This window comes from Tachypleus tridentatus, unplaced genomic scaffold, assembly GCF_004210375.1.
Source record: "Tachypleus tridentatus isolate NWPU-2018 unplaced genomic scaffold, ASM421037v1 Hic_cluster_1, whole genome shotgun sequence".
In the NCBI taxonomy this organism is placed as follows: Eukaryota; Metazoa; Arthropoda; class Merostomata; order Xiphosura; family Limulidae; genus Tachypleus; species Tachypleus tridentatus.
The window spans coordinates 15,156,875-15,166,899 of NW_027467777.1; positions in this window are offsets into that span (position 1 = coordinate 15,156,875).

Sequence of the window (10,025 nt, forward strand, 5' to 3'; positions counted from 1 at the left end):
CAGGTACAGGGTGTTTTAATAACGTAATACTCAGGTCAGTTTGTAGCAGGTAGAGAGTGTTTTAATAACGTAATACCTCAGGTCGGTATGTAGCAGGTAGAGAGTGTTTTAATAACGCACCACCAGGACAGCATGTAAGCAGGTAGAGTGTTTTAATAACGTAACACTCAGGGCAGTATGTAGCAGGTACAGGGTGTTTTAATAACGTACCACTTAGGGCAGTATGTAGCAGGTACAGGGTCGTTTAATAACGTACCACTCAAGACAATACGCAGCAGGTACAGGGTGTTTTAATAACGTAACACTCAGGACAGTATGCAGCAGGTACAGGGTGTTTTAATAACGCACCACTCAGGACAGCATGTAGCAGGTAGAGTGTGTTTTAATAACGTAATACTCAGGTCAGTATGTAGCAGGTAGAGAGTGTTTTAATAACGTAATACTCAGGACAGTATGTAGCAGGTACAGGGTGTTTTTAATAACGCACCACCCAAGACAATATGTAGCAGGTACAGGGTGTTTTAATAACTTACCACCCAAGACAACATGTAGCAGGTACAGAGTGTTTTAATAACGCACCACCCAGGATAGTATGTAGCAGGTAGAGAGTGTTTTAATAACGTAATACTCAGGACAGTATGCAGCAGGTAGAGAGTGTTTTAATAACGTAATACCCAGGATAGTATGTAGCAGGTACAGGGTGTTTTAATAACGCACCACCCAGGACAGTATGTAGCAGGCACAGGGTGTTTTTAATAACGCACCACTCAGGACAGCATGTAGCAGGTACAGGGTGTTTTAATAACGCACCACTCAAGACAGTATGTAGCAAGAACAAGGTGTTTTTTTTTTTTTTACTACCCAAGACAATATGTAGCAGGTACAGAGTGTTTTAATAACGCACCACTCAGGATAGTATGTAGCAGGTAGAGAGTGTTTTAATAACGTAGCACTCAGGACAGTATGTAGCACGTACAGGGGTGTTTTAATAACGCAATACTCAGGTCAGTATGTAGCAGGTAGGGAGTGTTTTAATAACGCAACACCTCAGGACAGTATGTAGCAGGTAGAGTGTTTTAATAACGTAATACTCAGGGCAGTATGTAGCAGGTACAGGGTGTTTTAATAACGCACCACCCAAGACAATATGTAGCATGTACAGAGTGTTTTAATAACGCACCACTCAGGATAGTATGTAGCAGGTAGAGAGTGTTTTAATAACGCAATACTCCAGGACAGTATGCAGCAGGTAGAGAGTGTTTTAATAACGTAATACTCAGGACAGTATGTAGCAGGTACAGGGTGTTTTAATAACGCACCACTCAGGACAGTATGTAGCAGGTACAGGGTGTTTTAATAACGTACCACTCAAGACAACACGCAGCAACGTACAGGGTTGTTTTAGTAACGCACTACTCACAGGACAGTATGTAGCAGGTACAGGGTGTTTTAATAACGCACCACTCAGGACAGCATGTAGCAGGTAAAGAGTGTTTTAATAACGTAATACTCAGGTCAGTATGTAGCAGGTAAAGAGTGTTTTAATAACGTAATACTCAGGTCGTTATGTAGCAGGTAGAGAGTGTTTTAATAACGTAATACTCAGGACAGTATGCAGCAGGTACAGGGTGTTTTAATAACGTACCACCCAGGACAGCATGTAGCAGGTACAGGGTGTTTTAATAACGCACCACCAAGACAATATGTAGCAGGTACAGGGTGTTTTAATAACGCAATACTCAGGACAGCATGTAGCAGGTACAGGGTGTTTTTATAACGCACCACTCAGGACAGTATGTAGCAGGTACAGGGTGTTTTAATAACGCACCACCCAAGACAACATGTAGCAGGTACAGAGTGTTTTAATAACCCCACTACTCAGGATAGTATGAAGCAGGTAGAGAGTGTTTTAATAACGTAGCACTCAGGACAGTATGTAGCAGGTACAGGGTGTTTTAATAACGTAATACTCAGGTCAGTATGTAGCAGGTACAGGGTGTTTTAATAACGTACCACCCAAGACAATATGTAGCACGTACAGAGTGTTTTAATAACGCACCACTCAGGATAGTATATAGCAGGCAGAGAGTGTTTTAATAACGTAGCACTCAGGACAGTATGTAGCAGGTAGAGAGTGTTTTAATAACGTAATACTCCAGGACAGTATGTAGCAGGTACAGGGTGTTTTAATAACGCACCACTCAGGACAGTATGTAGCAGGTACAGGGTGTTTTAATAACGTACCACCCAGGATAGCATGTAGCAGGTAGAGAGTGTTTTAATAACGCAATACTCAGGACAGTATGTAGCAGGTACAGGGTGTTTTAATAACGTAATACTCAGGTCAGCATGTAGCAGGCAGAGAGTGTTTTAATAACGTAATACCCAGGTCAGGTATGTAGCAGGTAGAGAGGTTTTAATAACGTAATACCCAGGACAGTGTGTAGCAGGTAGAGAGTGTTTTAATAACGTAATACTCAGGACAGTATGTAGCAGGTACAGGGTGTTTTAATAACGTAATACTTAGGTCAGTATGTAGCAGGGTAGAGAGTGTATTAATAACGTAATACTCAAGTCGGTATGTAGCAGGTAGAGAGTGTTTTAATAACGCACACTCAGGACAGTATGTAGCAGGTACAGGGTGTTTTAATAACGCACCACCCAAGACAATATGCAGCAGGTACAGGGTGTTTTAATAACCACTACCCAAGACAATATGTAGCATGTACAGAGTGTTTTAATAACGCACCACCCAGGATAGTATGTAGCAGGTAGAGAGTGTTTTAATAACGTAGTACTCAGGACAGTATGTAGCAGGTAGAGAGTGTTTTAATAACGTAATACTCAGGACAGTATGTAGCAGGTACAGGGTGTTTTAATAACGTACTACTCAGGACAGTATGTAGCAGGTACAGAGTGTTTTAATAACGTACTACTCAGGATAGTATGTAGCAGGTAGAGAGTGTTTTAATAACGTAGTACTCAGGACAGTATGTAGCAGGCAGAGAGTGTTTTAATAACGTAATACTCAGGACAGTATGTAGCAGGTACAGGGTGTTTTTAATAACGCACCACTCAGGACAGTATGCAGCAGGCACAGGGTGTTTTAATAACGCACCACTCAGGGCGGCATGTAGCAGGTACAGAGTGTTTTAATAACGCACCATCTCAGGATAGTATGTAGCAGGAAGAGAGTGTTTTAATAACGTAATACTCAGGTCAGTATGTAGCAGGTACAGAGTGTTTTAATAACGTAATACTCAGGACAGTATGTAGCAGGTAGAGTGTTTTAATAACGTAATACTCAGGGCAGTATTTAGCAGGTACAGGGTGTTTTAATAACGTACTACCCCAGACAATATGTAGCAGGTAGAGAGTGTTTTAATAACGTAATACTCAGGTCGGTATGTAGCAGGTAGAGAGTGTTTTAATAACGTAATACTCAGGACAGTATGTAGCAGGTAGAGTGTTTTAATAACGCACCACCAAGACAATATGTAGCAGGTACAGGGTGTTTTAATAACGTAATACTCAGGACAATATGTAGCAGGTACAGGGTGTTTTAATAACGTACCACCCAGGACAGTATGTAGCAGGCAGAGAGAGTGTTTTAATAACGTAATACTCAGGACAGTATGTAGCAGGTAGAGTGTTTTAATAACGTTATACCCAGGACAGCATGCAGCAGGTACAGGGTGTTTTAATAACGCACTACCCAAGACAATATGTAGCAGGTAGAGAGTTTTAATAACCCAATACTCAGGGCAGTATGTAGCAGGTAGAGAGTGTTTTAATAACGCAATACCCAGGTCAGTATGCAGCAGGTACAGGGTGTTTTAATAACGTAATACTCAGGTCAGTATGTAGCAGGTAGAGAGTGTTTTAATAACGCAATACTCAGGTCGGTATGCAGCAGGTAGAGAGTGTTTTAATAACGTAACACTCAGGACAGTATGTAGCAGGTAGAGAGTGTTTAATAACGTAATACTCAGGACAGCATGTAGCAGGTACAGGGTGTTTTAATAACGTAATACTCAGGTCAGTATGTAGCAGGTAGAGAGTGTTTTAATAACGTAATACTCAAGTCGGTATGTAGCAGGTAGAGAGTGTTTTAATAACGTAATACTCAGGACAGTATGTAGCAGGTACAGGGTGTTTTAATAACGTACTACCCAAGACAATATGTAGCAGGTACAGGGTGTTTTAATAACTTACTACCCAAGACAACATGTAGCACGTACAGAGTGTTTTAATGACGTACCACTCAGGATAGTATGTAGCAGGTAGAGAGTGTTTTAATAACGTAGCACCCAGGACAGTATGTAGCAGGTAGAGAGTGTTTTAATAACGTAACACTCAGGACAGTATGTAGCAGGTACAGGGTGTTTTTAATAACGCACCACCCAGGACAGTATGTAGCAGGTACAGAGTATTTTAATAACGTACTACTCAGGATAGTATGTAGCAGGTAGAGAGTGTTTTAATAACGTAGTACTCAGGACAGTATGTAGCAGGTAGAGAGTGTTTTAATAACGTAACACTCAGGACAGTATGTAGCAGGTACAGGGTGTTTTAATAACGCACCACTCAGGACAGTATGTAGCAGGTACAGGTGTTTTAATAACGTTACCACTCAGGTCGGTATGTAGCAGGTACAGAGTGTTTTAATAACGCACCATTCAGGATAGTATGCAGCAGGAAGAGAGCGTTTTAATAACGTAACACTCAGGTCAGTATGTAGCAGGTACAGAGTGTTTTAATAACGTAATACTCAGGACAGTATGTAGCAGGTAGAGTGTTTTAATAACGTAATTCTCAGGGCAGTATTTAGCAGGTACAGGGTGTTTTAATAACGTACTACCCCAGACAATATGTAGCAGGTAGAGAGTGTTTTAATAACGCACACCCAGGTCGGTATGTAGCAGGTAGAGAGTGTTTTAATAACGTAATACTCAGGACAGTATGTAGCAGGTAGAGTGTTTTAATAACGTACTACTCAAGACAATATGTAGCAGGTACAGGGTGTTTTAATAACGTAATACTCAGGACAGTATGTAGCAGGTACAGGGTGTTTTAATAACGTACTACTCAGGACAGTATGTAGCAGGTAGAGAGTGTTTTAATAACGTAATACTCAGGACAGTATGTAGCAGGTAGAGTGTTTTAATAACGTTATACTCAGGGCAGTATGCAGCAGGTACAGGGTGTTTTAATAACGTACTACCCAAGACAATATGTAGCAGGTAGAGAGTTTTATAATAACCTAATACTCAGGGCAGTATGTAGCAGGTAGAGAGTGTTTTAATAACGTAATACTCAGGTCAGTATGTAGCAGGTAGAGAATGTTTTAATAACGTAATTCTCAGGTCGGTATGTAGCAGGTAGAGAGTCTTTTAATAACGTAATACTCAGGTCGGTATGCAGCAGGTAGAGAGTGTTTTAATAACGTAATACTCAGGTCAGTATCTAGCAGGTAGAGAGTGTTTTAATAACGTAATACTCAGGACAGTATGTAGCAGGTACATGGTGTTTTAATAATGTACTACTCAGGACAGTATGTAGCTTGTAGAGAGTGTTTTAATAACGTACTATTCAGAATAGTATGTAGCAGGTAGAGAGTGTTTTAATAACATACTACTCAGGTCGGTATGTAGCAGGTAGAGAGTGTTTTAATAACGTAATACTCAGGACAGTATGTAGCAGGTAGAGTGTTTTAATAACGTACTACTCAAGACAATATGTAGCAGGTACAGGGTGTTTTAATAACGTAATACTCAGGACAGCATGTAGCAGGTACAGGGTGTTTTAATAACGCACCACCCAGGACAGTATGTAGCAGGTAGAGAGTGTTTTAATAACGTAATACTCAGGACAGTATGTAGCAGGTAGAGTGTTTTAATAACGTTATACTCAGGGCAGTATGCAGCAGGTACAGGGTGTTTTAATAACGTACTACCCAAGACAATATGTAGCAGGTAGAGAGTTTTTTAATAACCTAATACTCAGGGCAGTATGTAGCAGGTAGAAAGTGTTTTAATAACGTAATACTCAGGACAGTATGTAACAGGTAGAGTGTTTTAATAACCTAATACTCAGGGCAGTATGTAGCAGGTAGAGAGCGTTTTAATAACGTAATACTCAGGATAGTATGTAGCAGGTAGAGAGTGTTTTAATAACGTAATACTCAGGTCAGTATCTAGCAGGTAGAGAGTGTTATAATAACGTAATACTCAGGACAGTATGTAGCAGGTACATGGTGTTTTAATAATGTACTACTCAGGACAGTATGTAGCTTGTAGAGAGTGTTTTAATAACGTACTATTCAGAATAGTATGTAGCAGGTAGAGAGTGTTTTAATAACATACTACTCAGGATAGTATGTAGCAGGTAGAGAGTGTTTTAATAGCGTACTACTCAAGACAATATGTATCAGGTACAGGGTGTTTTAATAACGTAATACTCAGGTCAGTGAGTAGCAGGTACAGGGTCTTTTAATAACGTAATACTCAGGTCAGTGTGTAGCAGGTAGATAGTGTTTTAATAACGTAATACTCAGGACAGTATGTAACAGGTAGAGAGTGTTTTAATAACGTAATACTCAGGTCAGTATGTAGCAGGTAGTGAGTGTTTTAATAACCTAATACTCAGGGCAGTATGTAGCAGGTAGAGAGCGTTTTAATAACGTAATACTCAGGATAGTATGTAGCAGGTAGAGAGTGTTTTAATAACGTAATACTCAGGACAGTATGTAGCAGGTACAGGGTGTTTTAATAACGTACTACCCAAGACAATATGTAGCATGTACAGAGTGTTTTAATAACGTACTACTCAGGATAGTATGTAGCAGGTAGAGAGTGTTTTAATAACGCAGCACCCAGGATAGTATGTAGCAGGTAGAGAGTGTTTTAATAACGTAATACTCAGGACAGTATGTAGCAGGTACAGGGGCGTTTTAATAACGCACCACTCAGGACAGTATGAAGCAGGTACAGGGGTGTTTTAATAACGCACCACTCAGGATAGTATGTAGCAGGCAGAGAGTGTTTTAATAACGTAACACTCAGGACAGCATGTAGCAGGTACAGGGTGTTTTAATAACGCAATACTCAGGTCAGTATGTAGCAGGCAGAGAGTGTTTTAACAACGTAATACTCAGGTCGGTATGTAGCAGGTAGAGAGTGTTTTAATAACGTAATACTCAGGACAGTGTGTAGCAGGTAGAGAGTGTTTTAATAACGTAATACTCAGGACAGTATGTAGCAGGTACAGGGTGTTTTAATAACGTAATACTCAGGTCAGTATGTAGCAGGTAGAGAGTGTTTTAATAACGTAACACTCGTCGGTATGTAGCAGGTGGAGAGTGTTTTAATAACGTAATACTCAGGACAGTATGTAGCAGGTACAGGGTGTTTTAATAACGTACTACCCAAGACAATATGTAGCAGGTACAGGGTGTTTTAATAACTTACTACCCAAGACAATATGTAGCATGTACAGAGTGTTTTAATGACGTACTATTCAGGATAGTATGTAGCAGGTAGAGAGTGTTTTAATAACGTAGTACTCAGGACAGTATGTAGCAGGTACAGGGTGTTTTAATAACGTACTACTCAGGACAGTATGTAGCAGGTACAGAGTGTTTTAATAACGCACCACCCAGGATAGTATGTAGCAGGTAGAGAGTGTTTTAATAACGTAGTACTCAGGACAGTATGTAGCAGGTAGAGAGTGTTTTAATAACGTAATACTCAGGACAGTATGTAGCAGGTACAGGGTGTTTTAATAACGTACTACTCAGGACAGTATGTAGCAGGTACAGGGTGTTTTAATAACGTACTACTCAAGACAGTATGTAGCAGGTACAAGGTGTTTTGTTTTTTTCGCTACCCAAGACAATATGTAGCAGGTACAGAGTGTTTTAATAACGTACTACTCAGGATAGTATGTAGCAGGTAGAGAGTGTTTTAATAACGTACTACTCAGGACAGTATGTAGCAGGTACAGGGTGTTTTAATAACGTACTACCCAAGACAATATGTAGCAGGTAGAGAGTGTTTTAATAACCCAATACTCAGGGCAGTATGCAGCAGGTAGAGAGTGTTTTAATAACGTAATACTCAGGTCAGTATGTAGCAGGTAGAGAGTGTTTTAATAACGTAATACTCAGGTCAGTATGTAGCAGGTAGAGAGTGTTTTAATAACGTAATGCTCAGGGCAGTATGTAGCCGTTAGAGAGCGTTTTAATAACGTAATACTCAGGATAGTAAGTAGCAGGTAGAGAGTGTTTTAATAACGTACTACTCAAGACAATATGTAGCAGGTACAGGGTGTTTTAATAACGTACTACTCAGGACAGTATGTAGCAGGTAGAGGGTGTTTTAATAACGTACTACCCAAGACAATATGTAGCAGGTACAGAGAGTTTTAATAACGTACTATTCAGGATAGTATGTAGCAGGAAGAGAGTGTTTTAATAACGTAATACTCAGGTCAGTATGTAGCAGGTACAGAGTGTTTTAATAACGTAATACTCAGGACAGTATGTAACAGGTAGAGTGTTTTAATAACGTAATTCTCAGGGCAGTATTTAGCAGGTACAGGGTGTTTTAATAACGTACCACCCCAGACAATATGTAGCAGGCAGAGAGTGTTTTAATAACGTAATACTCAGGTCGGTATGTAGCAGGTAGAGAGTGTTTTAATAACGTAATACTCAGGACAGTATGTAGCAGGTAGAGTGTTTTAATAACGTACTACTCAAGACAATATGTAGCAGGTACAGGGTGTTTTAATAACGTAATACTCAGGACAGTATGTAGCAGGTACAGGGTGTTTTAATAACGTACTACTCAGGACAGTATGTAGCAGGTAGAGAGTGTTTTAATAACGTAATACTCAGGACAGTATGTAGCAGGTAGAGTGTTTTAATAACGTTATACTCAGGGCAGTATGCAGCAGGTACAGGGTGTTTTAATAACGTACTACCCAAGACAATATGTAGCAGGTAGAGAGTTTTTTAATAACCTAATACTCAGGGCAGTATGTAGCAGGTAGAAAGTGTTTTAATAACGTAATACTCAGGACAGTATGTAACAGGTAGAGTGTTTTAATAACCTAATACTCAGGGCAGTATGTAGCAGGTAGAGAGCGTTTTAATAACGTAATACTCAGGATAGTATGTAGCAGGTAGAGAGTGTTTTAATAACGTAATACTCAGGTCAGTATCCAGCAGGCAGAGAGTGTTTTAATAACGCAATACTCAGGACAGTATGCAGCAGGTACACGGTGTTTTAATAACGTACCACTCAGGACAGTATGTAGCTTGGTAGAGAGTGTTTTAACAACGCACCATTCAGAATAGTATGTAGCAGGTAGAGAGTGTTTTAATAACATACCACCCAGGATAGTATGTAGCAGGTAGAGAGTGTTTTAATAGCGCACCACCAAGACAATATGTATCAGGTACAGGGTGTTTTAATAACGTAACACTCAGGTCAGTGAGCAGCAGGTACAGGGTCCTTTAATAACGTAACACTCAGGTCAGTGTGTAGCAGGTAGATAGTGTTTTAATAACGTAATACTCAGGACAGTATGTAACAGGTAGAGAGTGTTTTAATAACGTAATACTCAGGTCAGTATGTAGCAGGTAGTGAGTGTTTTAATAACCTAATACTCAGGGCAGTATGTAGCAGGTGAGAGCTGCCTTAATAACGCAATACTCAGGATAGTATGCAGCAGGTAGAGAGTGTTTTAATAACGCAATACTCAGGACAGTATGTAGCAGGTACAGGGTGTTTTAATAACGTACTACCCAAGACAATATGTAGCATGTACAGAGTGTTTTAATAACGTACTACTCAGGATAGTATGTAGCAGGTAGAGAGTGTTTTAATAACGTAGTACTCAGGATAGTATGTAGCAGGTAGAGAGTGTTTTAATAACGTAATACTCAGGACAGTATGTAGCAGGTACAGGGTGTTTTAATAACGTACTACCAGGACAGTATGTAGCAGGTACAGGGTGTT